Here is an 18,897-nt window from a genome sequence, read left to right on the forward strand (position 1 = left end):
GGCAGCCAGCCTCCAAGCGCCAGGCAGAGTCTGGGCACTGGGACTCAGCTGGCCCCACGCAAGGCAAAGGCAGGACTCTGGACCAAGAGAGCAAAGTGATGCTCCCAGTGCAAACCCACCCTCCAGCCCTGCCGCGGGGAGGATGCTGAGACATGGGGAGAAGGTGATGCCAGGGCCATTTTCCATCCTACATCCTCCACTTATTAATAAATAAATAAAATAAAAAGTAAAGGCACAGATCCTCCTCCAAGTCCCCGTTGAGTGGTGGGAGGGAGCCACCAGTGACAATCTCCCTGCATGGCTCTGCCCCTGCTCTGGAGAGCAGGACACACTTGGGGGGAGCAAACCTACCTGAGGGCTACCTGCACAGCAAAGCTGGGATGTCCCTGCCATGCCCCGCTCCATCCCAGAGGTACAGCATTCTCCTGGGACAGCTTTTGCCACTGTCAGCTGAGACAAGGCAAAGGAACCAGGCAGCACTTTCCAAGGCCCAGAGGAGACCCCACTCCCTGATCCCTTTCAGATGCGAGCTGGAGATGTAACCCTTCCATGGGGAAGCAGTGGCCCTGGGGCAACACAGCAGAGAGGCAACTGCATCCCCTCAGAGCTTCTTCCTTCACCCACAAGGACAAAGCAGAGGGACCAAGGCCAGCTTCAGAGGGGGCTTTAGATGGCAGCAGGCACAGCCTCACTAGCAGGATTGACAAGAGCATTTCTGCAGAGCTGGGATCCCAAATCCCAAAGGCTTTTCTGCTGCAGCCCGCACACATCCACATAACAACCTCCCAAAGAGGCCCACTGGCTGTGTACCCCTCCAGCATTCCCAAAGTTCACGTTCAGGCAGTACCGTGAACACTGAACCAGACACAAAACGATTCTCATGATAAGTGCTGTAAAACACACTGGTGCTTTTTAGCCTGGCTCCCAAGGAAAGTGGCTTATGCAATTACACCGTAGGCTTGTGTGTTCCAATCGCTTTGGAACCTGTCAGCTAATTTTAACCCAATTTAGCAGAGACACAGAAAACTCAGAGAGTTTTAGTTTCACTAGGTTGTCAGTTAAAGGACAGACATCTTCTTAGTGTCCTCCCTCGAGCAAAGGCTGCAGAGTATGAGCTCAGCCTTGTAGCAGACACTAGAGACTCCTCATAACTTTAACAAACAACCTACTGCAGGGAAAGGGAGCTCCCATCCCTCACCCAACTTCACAACAAACCTGTGGGAAAGCTGCCTCTCCTGCCTCGCCACCTGCCCCACTGCCAACCACTAAAAACCCCATCACATTTCATTTTTGTCTGGGAAGTTTAGTTCTTTTCATCCTAAGTTCCCTGTAAACTAAAACGTTCAGTTTCCTTTGGCTAGTGACTACCATCACACACCATTTAAAGAAAACCTTGAGAATGCTTTTCACCAGAAATTAAGTTGCTGGCATTTTTTCCTCCTTTTTTTTTTTTTTTTTGCTTTTTAATTCCCCACTAGGGAAGGGCAAGAAAATTAACTGAGCACTTTTAGACAAAAGTGGAAAAAAAAAAAACCCTGATGAAATGCAAGACAATCCAGTCCCATTTGGATGGAAGAAATGTTCTACCAGCTACAGACCGTTGGCACCTGCCAAACATCTGACCTTGAAAGATCAGGCCAGGCTTAGTATTCACAGCACAGACAGAGGTTTAATATAAGAGTTTCAGCTATATATAGGAACACATCCATTTTCATTCTTTAAAACAAAACCCAGAAGAAAAGCCTTGGTGGGGCCAGGGTGTTTGGTAGCCAGTGTACCCTGGCAGCAGTGAAAGGTTGACGATGCAGGAGAGCCCAAAGGAGGGAGTCCAGGAAACCGCTCCGGGGTACGTGGTGTGAGACCATGCTTAGTGGTCAGCTCTCAAAGCACTCTGCTTGTGTTTGGCTGGGGCTGTCAAGATGAAATTAATCTTGCCTGGGCAGTCAAAGTTTGGATCTGCCTTCGCTAGCCTCTAATGAAAAATGCATAGTGGCAAGCATTGGAAAATCCCTGACACTCAGCACCAGAGGGTACATTTAAATAATTCTATGAATATAGATCAATAAAACTAATGCACTTATAGCTGCTGTGCGAAGTATTCAAACTAGAATAAAAGTCATCTTGTATTACAAAGCCCTGTATTAATTCCTAGCACCTATTGTTTTACATATTCAATTAATCTTAGTCGGCAGAGAGCAACTCATACATGATATTAAAAGCACAGGGCACGTGAATCTGTATCAGAGAGCCAAGACATCTTCATAATCGAGAGTGAGCTTAGAAGAAGGTATCCCTACAAGAGCCCACTTCCTGCAGGCTGGGGGATAGAACACCATGTGGGCTGAAAACATGAGAGGACAGCTATGGCCATGCTGAGACCTCCAAATCCCTGTGTTTGGTCTCCAGGACAACACATGTCTCCAGGGACTTCTGCAGAGAGAGATCTCAAAGCATCAGGAACAGGAAGAAGCACCTTTCCAACAGAGGTGGGGAAGAAATGACCCCCTAGAGCAGGCACTCCTGGCCACCAGAAGACCCACCCATTTGCCTGTGATTCCCTTCCAGTACCAGCCAGACAAGTGCAGGAGGGACGAGATAATCTGTAGGGTTGGTCTAAGAGTCTTTCCATGTCTTTGTGGGGCTTGTTTGCCAAAATCTCTCTATTGCCAGCACCTCTCACTTAGCTGCAGGGAAAAGCTATTCATTGAACAGATATTTTGGAAAGCTCCTCAGGGAATTTGGAGCAGAAATCTGTTGGACATAATAAAACATCACATTAGAGGACTAGGCCATCAAACCAATCAGTCTGAAAGCTGTTAGCCTGGACTTACCAGCCTCTGCATTTTCAAATTCATCTCCTACCTTGGGCCACTTTGTGTGGACCTGAGAGCCTTTCATACCACGTGACTGTTGGTATTCGAGTGCCCCACACTTCTGTGAAACCAGAACAGCCTCAGAGATCAGCAAATGAATTCAGCAATGCCCTTGGAAAGGTTGGCCAAGTTGACTGAGGGAAGAAGAGGCAAAGAGCTCTCCAGTATCTCCCATGGAGCTACAGAGAGCTGGAGGTCTTGATTCCAGCCGCATTGTAGGTCCCCTCTCAACAGAACTAGTCCAGCAAATCATCTGGTCCCAACTTGCACACCTCTGTGACTTTCCAGAGCATTGTCTCAATGCATTGACCAGCTCTCCAGAGAAGGGTGCAGATGCTGAGCAGTCAGACACATCATTGCTGCTCCCACCACCACACAGTTACCAAAATGGTGTTTGGGTCTCTTTCTCCAGCAAAAGCCATAACCTTTATTGGCACTGTGGCCCCTGTGACATTCATTAAGCTGACAGTGGCCCTCAACACACAGCTTGCTGTGATGTATCTGGTGTAGGAGGGCTGCTCTGCTCAGTCACTGGGCAAGAGAGTGCCCTTTGATGGTGCCACTGCTGGCCCATCCTCACAGCTGCTCACCACTTGCTCAGCACTTTACAGACCAGCCCAGAGTGACAGCACACTGTACATTGGGAGCAAAATCTATTCAGTGCCTGCAGAGAAGACCTGTATCTCAACCTCAAAAGACAAAGGAATGCCTAAAAAAGAAACCCACCAAAAACCCCCACCAAAAGCACAGCATCCAGCCTGATCTAGCAAACAGAGAGCACCATTGATAAAGATCTATGTTAGCCTATTAATAACACAGTGCTAGGCTTGCATCTGGACTCATTTCGCTTGTATATTAATCATGTAGGTTCTATATAATAAGCCCTGTGTGTTGCCACAAGGTAGGACACCCTTATTCCCACATGGCAGGTTTAACGACTTTGCAAGGCTAACAAAGCTTTGCTTTCTGAAAGGAGGCTGTAGTTGGGTCCCTACCAAAGTGAGGTTCTCAGGAGGTAATAAAACACCAAGGAGATGCTATCTAGTGGATTTGGAGCATTTCACTCCCTTGAAAGTCAAGTCGACAGCTGATTTAAAGTTTCCAGCTAGGTCATACAAAAGTCAACAGCGGCTGCATCCAGCCAGGTTCAGAGTTTGAATATTTATGGTGTCAATCTGAAATCCAGATAACCACAAATAATCCAAACCCATTAACTCCCCCCTCATCCAGAGGAGAAGGCTCTCTGGACATTAATGCCCATATTTCTAGGGTTACTACGGGATCATGGGCAGAAGGTTGTTTTTTCTGTTTCTCTCTTTTTTTTTTTCCCCCATTTTTTTTTCCTAGCTGAAGGTTATTACGCATTGATGGCGATGTGTCAGGCAGTTCCCGCCAGATCAGCCTGCCTTCCAGGAAAGCCGGAGCGGGCACCACGTGAGTGGAGCTGTTTGGAAGCACTGAGACTCTAGCATCCAGGTCAAATCCAGTCCACCAGGGAATAGCCTGATAAATTGCCATCATCACTACACTGCAATGCAGGAGTGCAAGGTAATCATCCTGGCTGGCCAGCAGAGCTGCCCTCGGCACAGCCTGGGAGGAGGCACGCACATCCCAGAGGGAACTCCGCCCAGGAAGCACCCTCACCCAGGAGATCAGGCAATCTGGCTCCCTTGTCCTGGAGAAATTGGTCTGACTGGCAGGGCACACTCCCCTCCAGGCCTCCAGGGACACAGATCCCTCTGTCTCAGGGCTGGGCTGCAGCGCAGTGAGGGGGGCAGAGGCTGATTTGAGCAAACAACCACCATTCTGCATCCCATCACAGGTAGAGCAGCTTCCCAAGGGAGGCCTGGAGATGTGGGGCAGCAGAAGGTGCTAAGGAAAAAATTGGAAAAAAAAAAATAAAGAACAGACAAAATGACAAAAATAGAGGTCCTGGATTATCTGAGCCTGAGCAGGGCTGGCACCCCAGCAGAAAGACTTGCTGAACGGAGCTGCAAAGGGAGCAGAGCACTCCTTCCCTACCCACCCACCAGCTGGATCAAGCTGAGACATTACATTACAGTGACATGCTGGCCCTTGGGGGAAGCCATGCCTGAAGCATGGTACGAATCCTTCTGCAGACATCCCACAGAACACAAAATACTCCAGCAGGTTGGAACAAGGGTTTCATGAACAGGAATCTGCTGCAATATCCCAGACAGGAGCCATCCTGGGAGATCTTGGCACACTGCCTCTGGCCTCTCTGCAAAAGCTCCAAAAGAAATCAATCTCAGAGCTTTCAGTGGTGCTTTTGCATCTCCATTGGCAACTTGGATGGCCCATCCACATTGTCAGCTGTTAACCCAATCTTTATGGCTTCTCTGTCCCATAAAGGCCTGGAAGAAAGCCTTTCCTTACAGAGAAAAGAGGTGCTGCTGGTTAGCTGATATGCTCAGGAGACCTTTGTGCAAGCCCAGGAGCTGGGAATAAACACCTGGAGCAACATGCAGGAGCAGCAGCAACCCAGATTTTGACACGGCCGCCACAGGGACAGCCCCACACAGATGTGTTTTGGAACAGATCTGCAACACAACTACTGGTGCTTGCCAGAGCCATGAGCAGCCCAAGGCACTTGCCAAGTCCTGGGACTTGCTGCAAGCAAGGTTGTGGGTATGGCAAGCCAAAGGAATCAGCAGGATGCTGGCAAGGGGGGCAGAGCAACTTGAGATAAAAGCAGAACCAGAGTGAACTGAACGGGTTGTTTTGGCAAATATCTTCCTATCCAGAAATACGCCCCTAAAGACTAGACCGAGTTTTCCTCTGCTGCTGCAGAAGAGTTAGTGCCCCTTGGTGGGTTTTAGGAGGATTAGTACAAGTATTAGAGTTAAAAATAGTTTTGTAACTGTCTTCATGGACACAGAGGAACATGCCTAAATATAACATTAATTTCCATATGTCATCCAAATGGCTGCTTAATAAAACCAGGGACTGAAACAACATGAAGTGCAGTTCTCCCATCGACTCGTGTGGACTACAGTGTGCACCATATTGCACAAACAAAGCAGCCCCTGGTGAAGCCAGCAAAGTTGCTGTGGGCTGGAAACATTTTGCTTTTCCACCTTAATCGAGGTGTCTGGAGTGAGGCTGCTACCCTTTTACTGCCCCAGCTCCTAAGCAGCTTTGGGAACAGTCTTTGCTGATAGGATGTTGATGTCATGAATCGCAACAGCTCTTTAGGGCTGTTTTAGGTACCCAAGGCCGATGATAAACACAAAGGTTCATGCAGGTAAGGTTTTGAAGAGAAAGGCAGGCAGGGACTGTACAGCAAATAAATCTGTGCAGCAGTAAATCATTCTACCTGCTGCATGATTGTGAAATTACGTTGAAAATCGATTCATCTGAACGAGAAAGGAAGTTTGTTCCCTCTGTCGTAATAGCAATTTGCAATGCGGATACACGTCTCTGTTTTGACAAGTTTGAGGGGCAAAGTTAAGCTTGAGCGGGCGGTGGAAGCCATTTGGGGTGATAATCAACTGACAATAATTACAAGGCAAAAGGGGGAATCGGCTGGATACCTTAATTAGGCATTTCCAGACTTTCGAAAAACATTCAGGGATCTTACTAAGTCAGTATGCTATTTGCAGAAAGGGAAATATTATTGTGCCGTTGGAATGCCACCAGAGGAGCACACGGAAATATCGGCGTGTGGAGCGTAAATACGCTTCGTTCCGCTGGGGCTCAGCAAGATTTTAGGAGAAGAATTGCCCCTGTTCTCTCCCCCCCAGCAAGCAGCACCACACGAGAGGCTTCTGGGCTTCACGAGGGTTACCTGCTCAGCGTATCAAGCTGGGGGCAAAGCAGAGCAGTGACAGATCACCTGGACCTCAAGCTTCAGACCCCAGGTAGGGTGTTTTTCCTGGTGCTCGCAGAAGGGTCAGGCAATCCTTCAACAGCCTGGAAAGTTCATACTGGGAAGAAGAGGTTGCCAAAAACACCATTCCAGCCCTATTAAAACAGGTCACCCGCTTATTCCTTTCTATCAAATTAGGGGTAAGAAAGACTCTCCTTAAAAAATAATAAAAAAACTCCCTCCACTTGAACTTGAAAACAACGTTCCATCTTGTAACTCTTCATTTCTACTTAAAGCTAATCCTTCACTTTAAAACAAAATGCTGCTTCTAGAGTGAAACTAAAACGTTTCAACTTGCCAAAAACTTCTCCCCCAAAAGAGACTGTTTCAGGTCAAGCCAAAACATTTTTTGGACCTGCCAGCAAATTTAGCAACACAATTCTTTGTGCTGCTGTAATTAGTATGAATGGGCTTCCTTAGCACCATTGTTTCAGGAGCAGCTGTGCCGCTTTGATGAATATCCATATTTTTGTGTGTCACATGCATTTGCTACGGCCTGTTTATAAAGTTTCAAATCATACAGTCAGGGAGCAGAACAGAAATAATATCAGCAGACTCGGGTGATTAATCACAAACTGCAAACAAAGAGAAAAGACGGGGATCTTGTCGTGGGACATGGGACAAGGACTCGAAGACCCAGCTTCAGTTCTTGGCTTGGCCAAAGACTGAGCTGGGCAAGTGAAAAACTACTCTTTTGCTGGCAGGCAAAAGTATCCAGAGATTAAATAACCTGCCAGCTTGTCTATTTAAATTCTAAGGTTTTTCACCAAGGGACTGTGCTACCTACTCATTTACTGTGAAAGCAGGTAAAAAATTACCATTACCACACACACATACTGTGTATGTAACCAGAGAAAAATGCAGATTGAGTAACATCAAAACACTTCTCAAATCACTCTGGACTCCTTCACTTTGAAGGCCCTTCACACTGAAATGTTTTAATTCTGCAAAATCAAGATGTCTAGCTGCAATATTTCTGAGCCCAGCAGTTCAGTTTTCCTCATCTTGAAATGCCTTTTGCTGAAAATTCAATTCAAATTATATTTCAAAAGAAGCATTTCAGCAACAGCATTTAATACTAAATATCAACAAAAGTATCAATGCTATTCTATTTAAAAAAATCTATTAATTACCCAAAATTAAATTCTGTGTTTCCTTTTTGCTTTCAATTCAATTCTAAATGCTCAAACAGTTGTTTTTCTTCTGAACCTGGACATATTTGTAAGATTCAGACTTGCCAAGAAGCCAAGTTCAACAAGACATGATTTGGCTTTAGCAGAGGGGCTGATGTAGAGAGAACAATACATAATGCAAGTCAAAACCTGAAGCCAGCAGTGCTGGTTTGAGAGGTAGGAAAGAGCCTCAGGATATTGGGGAGAAGAGGGGCTGCAACATTATCCAACACATCTTTGCCCAGAAACCCAGGATCTACAGGTAACTCACGTGAGTCAGGAAATATCAACAAAACTGACCAAGCCAAAATATTTAAGAAAGGCTTAAAAGAAAATAATATCAGACATCTGTTACATTGTTATGCATCTCTTTAGGAGGCAAAAGCACTTAGCAGGATAAACAGAGAGTTACCAGCAGAGTATTTTGCTTTCTAGAAGAACAGAGGCAAACAAAACCTGTGGTCACATGTGCTTGTGTCCATGGAGCAGCCTTCCTTCTGCTGGGGAAAGAGAGACATGCTTGGATTTGAGCATCCAAAGAGAGCTGCCAGCACAGGACTCCCTTCAAAGCATCCCTCAGAAGCACTAAATCTGTTAACAAAACCTTTAAACAAAATACATGGCCCCATTCAGCCAAACACAGCCTTGCAGCAGGATCCATCCTGGCTCCTCACTTGGCTATCAGAAGTCCAGGTCCATCAAGTTGCAGGGAAAAGCAGACTTGGCTTCTCTCACCCAAGACAATAAACCCTGCAGAGACGTGGCCAAGACCAAATCAGTCAGTCCCACCCTAATTCCATGGAAAACACCAGCCATAGCAAGAGGCCCTGCAAACTGAGGGCTGTTTGCCACTGTTGTCAGCTACCCACCATTTCAGTCACCCATCCACACCTGCCTGCCCACAGAGCCTCTGGTCTGCTCCTGAGCAAGCTGTATTCCACCTTACAGCATGCCAGATCTCCCATCCAAGGAAAATCACACCTCACATAATCAGTTTTAATTAAATTTTCAGCAACTATCTCCAGTTAAGCTGATAATTGGTTAATGACCCCCATTAAAATGAGACACAGACAGCACAACTGGTGAACACCCCCGTGCTTCGTGGAAAGGGTTCAACCACCAAACCTTCTCCCAGCACAGGAAGTTGGGATGATGGCAGGGGGTGGCAACTTTAACAGACAAGAGGCCAATAAAAATAAAGGCAGCCACACAAAGCACACAGTGGTGCAGCTATAACATTTCATTTCTAAGCAGGATGTTTTTCTCAGAGGGCCCCATTAATTTATCCAAAGTCCATGGGCCTCACTGTCTCCCATCTGTCTAGCATGGAAAGAATATAGTGCCCTGCCTTAAACACTTGGAGACCTCAAGTCCCCTCTTTGCTCTCTGCTCAACCCACTGGCTAAGTCACTAACCCTCTGCAATATGGACACATTAATACTCAGCACTATGAAGGGAGTTCAAGGCTGATTCATAATTCACCTGGCCCAAAAAGACACTGGGTTTCTTAAGCCTGGGGCCATAACTTTAAAATGTAGATGCTGTCAGGGGAAAAAAAAAAAAATCAGAGCAGTAAAAGGCTGCAAAATTTGCACATAGCAAAATTATTCCCCTTTTGCAAGGTTCATTTGAGAAGTTACCGTAAATAGCTCCTGCAATTCACACACAAAACAACATTTCCAGAACATTAATGAACCATTTTTTAAAGCCCCCCCATTAAAGTTATTCCTGGCAGAAAAGGGGAAAAGATGCAAGCTGTGGAGTCTGTGACTGCATAAGGGAAGAAGCTGTCGGATCCCATCTGTCGATGAGGAGGATAAACGACCGCACACATCTCTCCTCTGCGTTAGCTCACAGCCCGAGCTCGAGGAGAAGGAACCCTCTCGGTCATAGCTTTCAGCAGAGGAGGCAGGGATGGCAGCAAGTGGGTGTTTAATCCACATAGGTCTTCTCCCACAGTCCTTCCACCCACACTCCGGGAGCTAACAGTCTCCGGATTGGCTGCAAAATGAACTGGTGGGAAGGAAAAACTGGTACTCTGCATGACAACAGGGACAGCAGGAAAGTTCTACACCATGGGAAACCACAAGCTGATGAGAGACTCCATCCTGGAGGACCTCAGTGGGCTGCACTGGAGCCAGAGCCTCCTCGTGAGACCCCTCCCATGCCACCACCGAGCACAGCCAGCAGGAGCCATCTGGGTGCTGGGTCCAGAGGAGAGGGTCAGACACCACATCCTCCCAGGCAGAGTCAGCTTACTGGGTGTCCTTCAAGGCTGTCAGAGAAAGAGGCCTGGAGCCACAGGGCAGTGCAGACAAGCAGTGGCTAAGACAACACAGGTCAGGGCTGCAGCGGATGCAAGGCTGGCATTTGATGTACTGGGATTAAGAGCCTGCAAATTGCAGCATTCCTCCAGGGCTGCCTGGCTGGGAAAGAGCAAGGTCAAGACCAGGAGATACCTAGAGGTCAAAGTGCTGCCAAGAAAAATAGTTAAACAAAGCTCCAGTCAATTGTCCAGGCATATAAAAACAGCATTAAACTTGGAGTAAGGAATTTAAAATTCACTTTAGACATCTTCCTTCCTTATTTTGAGCAGGCTTTTCTCAGCACCAATACCATTTTATTTTAGTATCAGCTAAAACCAGCCAAAACTAACCTGAACTCCCGGGGTGATAGGAACTACGTGGTCCACCATTCGGCTTTTTTATTTTCCTTTAGAAGTTTGTTTCATTTTCTGGGTGTGTGGGTTTTTTGGTGGGATTTTTTTCTTACATATAAATGGATAATTGACATATCTGTGAGGAGTTCTGGTGGAGCTTTTTGTGTAACTGGCCAAGAGCCACCCTGCAGCTCTCAGTGCAGTGACTCTATGTTCAAGAAAGAAGTGGCCAAATCCTTTATCTCCACTTCCACATACCTGTAGGCAGCCAGAGGCGAAACCCTGGCAAGAAAAGGAGCCACAATTCACTACTTCTGTTAACACCATCTCAGCCTAATCTAAGGTGCCATCCCGGAAACACAGGGATTGGGTTAGTGACTCCTGTAGTCTCCAGGACCTCCCAACACCCAGGAGACATTTTCTGAAGAGATTTTCCCACAACTACAGCCACAATCCTCTTCCTCATGGGCCAACTGTGTTCATACAAGAGCTGCTGTCATTCCTTGCACTGCTTTATCTACACACAAATAGCAAGACAGATTTTGACAAGACAGCTCCCAGTCAAAATCCTGCTTTGAGAATCAGGCAGTTTCTCTCACAAAACTCTCTTGTATCAAATCTTTGACTTCCCAAATATTCAAGTCAAAGTGTAAGCATACAGGATCACAGGCAGCCAAACTTTTTCCTTCTCCCTGTGGTTTTGTGGCAAGGTGCAGTTTCCAGGTAGGAGAGGGAGAGCATTTGCTCCCTGATCTTCCCAGCCATCCAACAGCAGGTTTCTGAAAATCCTTTTGCACACTACAGACAATATATCTCATGAGGAACACAAACAGAAATATGCTCTGTTTTGAAGGTTACCTTGGAGTTTGGGCTCTACTGGATTTAGAAGGAATTTAGAAGGAATACCCTGTATTGCCTTACCAAATAGACCCATTAATGGCTTCCCAATGGCCAGTCTACAGCCAGTTCAGCCCACTCCCAGTTGAGATGACAGCCCAGAAGATCGTCTGCAACTTTGTGAACTCAGCAATTAGCCCCTGAGCCCAGGGAAGAGTTTGTCAAGATCCCATCACAGGCGAACAATAACACAGAAACACAGCTTTGAGGAGGAGACGATTTATCAAGCTGACCACAGATGTCTGCCTCGTTTTTTCTTTAATAAATCCAGCCCAGCTCTTGGCTGTGCTCAGTATCTTGTCATTGCTCTCATCTCCTTTCAGGAATGCCTCCCACCTGCAGTCTTCAAGGCCCTTTGCAACCTTGGAGCCATTTATTTTCCCCAACATTTCTCCATAGAGAAACACAGCCCTTACTCCCATGGAGAGGAGGGAAACTGAGCCACAGTAAAGCCTAGCCCCAGGTTGGGGAGGGGGACAGGAATACCTGCTCCTTTGGGATGGGCTGATTTGTACTGGCCATTTCTTCATCTGCATGATGAGCATCAGGAGGCTTTCACTCCCTCTCGTGAATAAGCTGTTTAGGAATTACTCAGATGTTCTTTGCCATCAGATTTTAATCACCAGGAGTGCCTTCCTTGTGGGACTTCATGGGGCTGTTCAGGCAGCCAGCCAAGCTTCTGAGAGCCAGGCCTCATCTAAATACATGAGCTGGTTATTCTTAATAACAGCAGGCAGACACCAGCTCAGCTCCAACCTCCTCCCCATCTCCTATCGCCAGCACAGCATTTCTATTGCCATTTCCACATCCCAGTGGAGTGCAATGGTGAGCTCCAGGCTCAAATCCCTTCTCCAGTCCTTGAAGAAACTCCTGAGAAGAACCACACTGGAGACATGTAGGTGGTCTGTGGAGGTCCAAGGGGAAAGCTCTGCTTTTGGGAGCACCAGGGATCAGCACCACAAGGCTGCCGGCAGACGCAGTCGCCTGGGCTAATTTCACGCCCATCCTCTTCGCTCCCTGCGAAATTCCAGGCAGGCCTTCCGCTTTGGCTGACATTCAAAACTGTCACCTCTCCGCAGACATTAACTTGGAGGCCTCTGTCATCCCTCACATTAAAATGCTATCACGGGGAGTCAGCACAGCTCGGCTCAGCCAGCTAAGGGGCTGGCTCCGGCCACGCTGCGGGGACAGGCGATTCACGCTTGACATCCGTGGTCAATTTGACAGTGATGGACATGCTACTTAGGAGTCATTTGCTGATCTCATTTCCCCAGGTGGGAGGTCGTGCCACGGAGCTGCCTTCCCTGGGGAGAAGGAGTGGTGATGCTCTCCAGCTCTCCGGGAGTGGAGACATACACAGATGGGCTTCCCTGTCTGCTCACTAAGCAGGAGACAATCTACAGAGCCTCCCAGGAACTCAAAGTGCAGCCACCCACTCCCCCACATGTGGAGGTAGCTTTGCTCACAGGCAAGGGTCTTGTTCCCTCCAAAAAAGACGTCCATTTCCTGGACCTTTCCCATGTCCTTGACAGAATGCCTGCTCCTGGGTTACCCCTTCCTGGTCAGGACAAGGTAGTTCTCAGTCTTCTCTACATTTTCTGAGCCCACTTGCTCTTTCTGCATGTGCCAAAGACCACAAGAGATGCTTTCAAGCCAAGACACACCTTTGCTCCCAGACAGGGTCTGATCACTACACCCTGACCTTCCTCATAGCAAGGAGAGGCAGAAGTGTGATGTCTATTAAGCTCTAAATCAGTATTTAATGGACATATCATTTTCCTTGTACCAGGTCATGTCTCAGTCTGGAGGTTCCCACCCTGTCACTGCACATCCTTCTGACTAGCCAACGACAGAACAGCCCTGAGAGCCTCAGGGGAGCAATGCTCCAGGAAGGAGAGGGCTTTGTAAGCCTTTCCCTTCCACATGAGCCCTGGGCATCACTGCAGGTGCACCCAGCCCTGGGATGGGTTAGCATGGTGTATGTTGACTTCAGAGCATTAGGTCCTTTAACACCCAAGGCTGTTCATACAGACTGGGTGACAGACTCAGTAGATGTTTAACCCAAGCTCAATCACACTCCCCATTTGACTGAAGGCCCCCAGCACCTGCAGCTACTGATGCCCAAGCACATTACTGCCACAGCTCTGTTCCCAGCGAGGGACAGCGATGGTCTCCCATACCTCTGCATGTGTCCCTACAAACAGAGCCCACCTGCAGCTCAGCGTGTGCCAGCTCTGCTCCAGCTTGGTTATTCTGGTGCATAAATCCCAGTTAAACCAGGCTGGGTTAAACTAAACTAAAACACACAGGGAACTAGGTAAAGGTGAACTGAAAATACAAGTTTCCATAGAGACATGAAGCCACCAGAGCTGTGGTTTCCTGCATCTTTATAGCATGGGAGAGGACAAAACACTTTTTTTTTTTTAAATGTACAGAGCAGTTTACAGTCTAATCACCTAAAAACTCCCTTCCACTTCTTACTTCCACAGCACAGTGTCATTGGTAACACACTCAAATCCCAGGGCTGCAAAAGTTAATTAGGGCAGGGGAACTCAGCCAGCTACCACTGGGAACCACTTCTCAGCCTTTCCCAGTTTTGGGAAGCCTGAGCTGAGCCCCATCCTAAACACCCTGTAAAACAGATGTCTTGTGCAGCATGGCCAGAAGGCCTTCCCCAAAACTAGGTACTTTTGGATCAGACAAACGGAGCAAATTCCAGCATGCTCCAGCCCTTGCAGTGAACATGGTTCCTTTGAGAGCGAGGAACGATCAAGCTTGGAGAGCACCTCTCCCCACAGCTGTGCCTGCCTGGCTCTGGGACAGTGGCACACTATTTCTGTCACTGATGCCACCTGTCTCAGATGAAGGAGGAGACTGAGGAGTTTCATTCCCTCCAGAGACGCCCACAGAGCTGATCAAAGTCCTCAAAGACTTTCTTTCCTGAAGGTGACCAAGCAGCAACATCCTTACACGGAATAGTTTGGTCTCTTCCCTCGCCTCCTGTCAGCAGAGCTCACACAGCTGCTGGTGTGGGTGGAAAGGGACAGACTGACAGACGAGTCACAGACGCTACAGCTTCACAGGCAAAGCCCCAGGCCCTGACATTGCTACTGCTCTCCCTGCTGAGCAGTGCAGGTCTCCAGGGTAGCCTGGCTCTGCTCCATCACCCCCGTCCCCAGCCAAGGCAAGATGAGGACCACACTCGCCTCCCAGTTACTTGTTCGGTCCTTTTATGGGGAAGATGGTTTTATAGCAGGGTCTGGTAGAGTACTCAGCCTTCCCTTCCAGACTCCAGCAGAAAGAACTTGACCTGTGTCCTCAGACCCTCTTAGTCATCGGGCTGAGTCGACTCTCCCCTCCTCCCACCACCCTCCTCTTTTATGGAGTAGCAGCAGCAGCAGAGCATGGGGTGAGAAGTCAAGGGAAGGACAACTTGACTGATGGAGCTCAGGTTGTGGGGTCAGCACAAGGCGTCGTGATCCGGGCTCAGACAGAGCCATTTCCTCTGTGATTTTATCCGCTGTGATTTTTATCTTTCGTCTGTTCACACGTCATGCCACCTGGACATAATACAGAGCAAGTTGAGCACTCAGCTCCAGACTTAACCCCTTCCCTGCTTCCCAGGAAAGCAGGAGGCCCCAGGCATAGCTCAGTTCTGTGCTTGTGGCTTTGCCTGGCAACAAGGGGCTTTTCTTTACGGGCCCGTTTTATTGCCTGGAACATCTGTAACTGGCAGGTTTATCCTTCTCTGCTGACCCCACGGACCACGTTATGATTTACCCACAAATTTCACATTCTCGACAGCATTCATTAGATGAGATTTTCGGTATTTGTTTTAGGAGAGATAGGTTGGTTTCAGTTCCATGTGAGCACAGCCCTGGTAGCTTGCAGCATGGACTCCTCAGGTGATAGTACAGACATAAAAGGCAGGTAGAAACAATTTCCTCTCACTGCACAAAAGGTATTCAGCCTTAGCAGCTGCCAATACAGAGCTGGAATAATGAAGGCCAGTCCTCTGCTCCCATAAGCCCAAACTAACACCATGGGTGGAATTAGGTGGTATTTGACATGAGCACAGGTCTTCAGGCCAAGCTACACCAAGTTATACCAAGAGCAAAGAACATCTTGAAGGTCTACAGGGAAATTGGCAATAATTCCCCTACCAAAGTCTCAGCCATTGAGCATGTCAGATCTCAAACCATTTAAAAGGCAGATGAAAACCATCACTCCCATTCTGTAGGTGAGGACCAGCATAACGAAGCAGAAGAAAGGGATATTAAAGCCAGGACCTATCCCAAATGCCATGTCCCAAGCTGTAGCACATGATACCTCGCTAACCATTTCATCACCAGACATCAGCTCACCTCCTCAGGCTGGGCAGGAGTCCAGGTGTCCTCACACAGCAGCCATTGACCTTCCTTTCAGGTCCCTGGAGCATCAAATCCCATGGTCCAAACAGGATGCAGCTCAGCGGGAGTCGCATGGGAGACTCAGCCTGTAAAGACAAGGTGGAGAAACCTGCAGGAAGCTTGACCAACCCCATAACATACAAACCACCATTTTCCTCCAGACAGGACCCCTCTCCCCAGCCCTCCGCCTTTCCTGGCTCCTCCAAAGAGCAGAGGGCTGGCTCCCACATCCGTCTAATTCCACTGTAATAAATCACCAGCGGATGGTACAAAAGCAGAAACTGTTTTGAGCACAGGGTATTTTAAGGTGCTTGTGTTTTTTGTTGTGGTTTTGGTGTTTTTTTCCAAGTTTTCTTGTTTGTTTCCTTTCTTGATCCTGTTATGATAACAGGAGAGATAGATAAACAACAGCGAGTTTCCGCCTAGAAATTCTAGGGAAAAATACAAAGTGCAGCCAGCCACAAAACCTGCACAGGTACTGAGGTTATTTTTATTTTAATTAGTGGCTTCTTAAAACCAGTGGCCCCATTTTTTGAATTATGCAAAAAAAAAATCTACATAAAACGACACTTTCTCTAATAAAACCCTTTCAGCCTTTATGCATGACCGACAACTAAGCAATCTATGGGTGGGCAAGGTGCAAAATATTTTTAAATGGCCCTTTTACACCAAATCAAAGCATCTTAGAAGGAGCTCTAAAAAGTCACCTTTCTGGTTCTCTTTCAGAAGGACTATGGTAGAGGTCAGGAATTACTTGTTTTTTCAATAAACCGTAGGCATGGTGAGCACATTAATTTCAAAAGGTTAAACAATTCTCATGCAGAAAGTCAAGTCTCTTTTGACATTAAGAGACTCCTTTATTTAGGGCAGTCCCTACATCAAGGGCTGCCAAAAGCTAGGTAGACATAGTGGGAAGGATCTGCCCATAAGTGCCCAGCTCTCATACACTCCCAGAGCATCTGCTCTTGGCCACTGTCAAGAGGAGTTTATGATATCAGAAATGATCCATCCAATCTGGCAGTTCTTATTTTTCTTACAGGCATGGAGAGTCAGGCATACAACGACTTCTTAGAGGAAGGGGCCCACTTGGCTACAGACCACTGTTCACCCAGTGGTGCATCAGCTCCTTGAGACAGGGACCTTCTGTCCCATGTCTCTACTTCACAGAGAACAGAGGGATTCTTGGCCACAAGAGCTCCCACCACCTCCACATATGTCCAGGTGTATGGAACTCAGGTTGTGGGATAAAGGCTGTAGTAGAAGCTTTACCCTGCACCAACTTCACACAAACCCCTATTTGTCACAAAATGAAAACACCTCTTTGTCCCTTGTGCAGGGGACTGAATGCATTAAGAAATTCAAAGATTTCATACCTACTTCAACACTGTCTTCATCCTTCTGCTGTCTTCAGGCAATTCCCTTCAGCACCTCCCATCTCCTTTAACTGTTTGTATCAGTCACCCACTCGCTGGATTTGCCCCTGTAGCACATCCCCAGAGACAGAAAGGCTCCTGCCACTCTGTCCTAGCAAAGACACAGACAACTGATGTCACCTGTAGGTGTTCAAACACCTGCATTCAAGATGTACATGCCCAGACTCGCTTCTCTCCTCACAGAGAAAATAACTCTGGAAAAAAACCAGACCACAGGGACAATTACACCTTCTCACTCTGGACTGGGGACACAGTCACTCCTGTTCCCACCACTTCATCCCAAAATGACCCTTCTGAGTTTCCAAGACATCCACAGAAACCACCTCCAAATCTAGGTCTTTTGTGGGAATAATCACGCCATGCCACCAAGCCAGAGGCAGCAAATGCTGCTGTGCCTGAGTGTGGACAACACCCCTCCAGAGAACAGGCAGTGAAGCCAACCCCAAACCATCAGACCATCGCTCTTCCCAGCGAGCTGCCAAGGGAGCCCTCCAGCCACATAAATTTTGGGGTGCCCTTGCTCTGTGGTCAGCCCCAGTCAAAGACATCTTATCGCCGGCCGTTTCCCCATGCGGCACAAATTCATGTCCCTATCATTAAAGAGACACATGGTTTATTTACTCATTACCATATCCAGCTGTTGGCTTTCCTTCTCCACATATTTCAGGGTAAGTAGTGATTTGACATAAATAATACCCCATTCAGCTATGGCCTGAAAGATATTGTAAATATAAAAAAAAAAAAAAAAAAAAGTCTTGGGCTCCAATAGCTCTTTCCAAGTGCTCAGTCCAAACCCTACTTAGTATGGGAGTGGGGGGAAGTTGGGAAAGAGAAAACTCAACGCCGTTACTTAAATAGCCCCATTAAAAATGAGTACAGAGTGAATTACGGCTTTATTAAACAGATGACATTACATCAGGAATGATGAATCATAATGTTTCTTTTCAGGATTACAGTGGTGTACGACCTCTTCAGCTGCAATCATTTGCCTCCTATTCCAAGCCACCATCAGGTGTGGTGGCCCCCTCCCCATCAAATCAGCACCAATGCTGGGGACCCCTGGGCATCTCATTCTCAGTGGCTGCCACAGAGAAAGAGAGGGAGGGGGACAATCTCACCAGGAAGCCCAAAGGGGATTCTGGTTTTTTTTTTTCCCAGCCCTAGATGGGCAGGGAAAGCCTGGATGCCTTCCCAGGGAAGCACAGGGGGTTTTCCTCCATGTTCCAGGTAGGAGGGAGTTTGGGCTCTCAGACTCACTCTTTTGCCTTGGTTTCTCCTGTGTCAGAGGAGCTGAGCAGGGTGAAGCAACAAGCCAGTTGCCAAGCTCATGGAGGTCACCAATCCCCACATCCATCTGTACCTCTCAGTTCACCTCTCAGCAGGCCCATGGACAGATCCACAAGCAGAGCCTGCACACCCTGGTCTGTCTGTCCCCACACTCCAAACCATCCAACAGCCCAGCCTGGCCATCCTGCCCCTGCAGCATCAGCCAGCTTCCTAGTTTGTGCTGGGGCTGAGGGGCAAAAGCATGGACACACGCAGAGCTCCAAAGCCTCAGGAGAGGA

General features: G+C 47.7%; 1 long non-coding RNA gene across 1 annotated transcript in view; it reads right to left on the reverse strand.

Moving 5' to 3' along the window:
• The window catches only part of LOC127479956 (uncharacterized), a 31,642-nt gene extending 14,205 nt beyond the window's left edge, over nucleotides 1–17,437 (reverse strand). The window contains exons 1-2 of the long non-coding RNA XR_007907734.1: nucleotides 17,273–17,437; nucleotides 15,855–15,985 (exon numbers count right to left, since the gene is read on the reverse strand). This is a non-coding gene — a long non-coding RNA (uncharacterized LOC127479956). The remainder of the gene's footprint in view (nucleotides 1–15,854; nucleotides 15,986–17,272) is intronic.
• Between the last annotated feature and the right edge of the window lie 1,460 nt (nucleotides 17,438–18,897).

The sequence above is a fragment of the Manacus candei genome, unplaced genomic scaffold (genome assembly GCF_025592945.1).
Source record: "Manacus candei isolate 608988 ecotype Guabito, Panama unplaced genomic scaffold, ASM2559294v1 h1tg000005l, whole genome shotgun sequence".
In the NCBI taxonomy this organism is placed as follows: Eukaryota; Metazoa; Chordata; class Aves; order Passeriformes; family Pipridae; genus Manacus; species Manacus candei.